Consider the following 2343-nt stretch of genomic DNA (forward strand, 5'->3'; position numbering starts at 1 on the left):
TGAAGCCACATCTGCTTTAGATTTAGAAAGTGAAAAAGTGGTTCAAGAAGCTTTGGATGCTGCTCGAAGCGGTAGAACTTGTATTACTATAGCACATCGTCTGACAACAGTACAAGATGCAAACATGATATATGTTTTCAATAAAGGACTGATAGTAGAAAAAGGAACACATGATGAACTTATGGCGTTGAATGGTGTCTATGCAAAACTTTATGTAATGCAACAGGTTTCATAGTGCATTTATTTATAATGGTACATGTAATGAATTAAACTTATTTTCATTCAATTGTTTTTTATGTCTTGTCATTATTGAAGTAAATATAAAAGTGAATATAGTAAATAACGAATAAAAGTGTTTCTGGTAAAACCTTACTTCAATATTAAAATTAAGTAGGAATAACTTTTAGATATATTTTTTAGGTAATTTTCATATTTTGATACAGAAATTAGTAGCATTAATACTGTGTAAGCATTGGGTACCACACCATCTTTATTTAAATGTTCTCCAACTTTTCTTTGTATCGGAACTTCTATCCGTTCCATTTTTAATAATAATAATATCTCTTGCACTATGTTTCAAAAGTTTTTTTTGATCATTTTACGAAGGACATAATGGTAATAAACATTTTGTATAACTTATAAAACAATTGTGGAAACATGAATCTAACACAGCACTCCGAAGATAAAAGTAGAATCAAAGCTATGAATTGAATGAATACGACAAGAGCATGGCTACTATTTCTTAAATAGCGAATTAGAATGGACTATTCTGTTTACTATCACTGTATGAACATTGTAAACATTGTTGTAGTTAACGAAATTGGAAGAATGTTCAGGATGTTTTTTAGCTGCATGAATATTATGGATATTGATAACTATGGTTGACATTTCTGTACAGTAAGGTTTGGCAATTCATCATGAATTATTTAACACTAGAACAATCCTTTCAAATTATAAAAAATTTACTTCAAAAAAAAATAAATCTGTTCTTGAAGTTTTTGGAGCAGAATTTTGTTTATTAATGAAGCTTATTTTTAATTAAATAACTACGCCAATAAGCAAAATTGCAGTATACGTTATTGTAATTGGCAGTAAGGTTTGAAGATTAATTTTATAATTTATTACGAATTAAATCGAAAGTACCTTGTTCTTGTTAAACATTTGGCAGCTATTTTATAATAATTGAAGAGCAGTAATTTATATATTAATAAAGCAATTGTATTATTTCACATGGGAAAATGAAAGATTTCAAAATTCAAATAAATAAAAAGCATTTGCTAATATATCATCATGACTTTAACGGATAACTGCAAATAGGTAGGAGATTGCACAGATTGGAAACCGAAAAGATTTTATTTATAGTATTGTTTTACATTGAAAAATAATATCCATAACTTGTGCAAAATTTCATTTACAATATAAACTACAAAGAATACTCATTTGTTTAGTGAAGTTAAATGTGAAGATTTATTCCAGCTGCAATAGATAACCCAATCTCAATTTTATTAAAAACGCTATCGCATATTTAACCATATACAATAAATTCTAGAAACTATCCTACTAAAAATATTAAATATGTACGGCACTTAACAGAAACTCCCACAATTTGGATTTTTTCTAATAATGCTTTTCTAATTAAAAAAGAAAAACACGAAAGTGACTCAAGATCCCAGTTGTTGACAGTTGTTAACTTCGCAAAAAATTTATAATTGATGTTTTTATGGTTCTATGAATGAAGTTAATTTATGCCCCTTTACAAATCTCATCAGTTATTTCAATACTGTAGAATCCTCTATGGCAAGCTATCCAGTATAAGCTTTATTCAGTATCATTCAATTCAAATTTGAGTTTTTGTTAATCCGCATTAAATTGGATTAAACATATTTCATAGTTATAGAATATAGCTATATTCTATAGTATTCCATATATTATGGTTGGTTATTTTTCCGAAGTTGTAGTATTAATGTCGTTTAATCTTTTCTTAGCAAACAATAGTACAACACAAATTTCAAAGTCTTTAAACCATTCCATATTAGAATAGTTGCATAGATTTTATATCCATGATGGGCAGATTCAATTTGTTAAAGTTTCACACTTTAAGGTTCTATATCAATTTCGCATTATTTCATTCACTTCTTTTTGGAAATCACTGTATCAAAATAGGGAAAAGAACTCTTTTTGAGTTTTTTTGAGTTTTTATTTAATTTTTATTATATTTTGTTTTTTTCTTTTTCACCAATCTGTTTTATATAAAAATACATTTGCAATCAGTTGAGAACTAATTGCGTTACTTATTACTACTCAAATGCAATATTATAAACTATCTGTTGTAAATAAATTGTT

The 2343-nt window shown here is 27.0% G+C and overlaps 1 pseudogene; it reads left to right on the forward strand.

Moving 5' to 3' along the window:
- The window catches only part of LOC119681723, a 3812-nt pseudogene extending 3538 nt beyond the window's left edge, over nucleotides 1–274 (forward strand).
- The last annotated feature ends 2069 nt before the right edge of the window (nucleotides 275–2343 follow it).

Source organism: Teleopsis dalmanni, chromosome 2, assembly GCF_002237135.1.
Source record: "Teleopsis dalmanni isolate 2A chromosome 2, ASM223713v2, whole genome shotgun sequence".
Classification (NCBI taxonomy): Eukaryota; Metazoa; Arthropoda; class Insecta; order Diptera; family Diopsidae; genus Teleopsis; species Teleopsis dalmanni.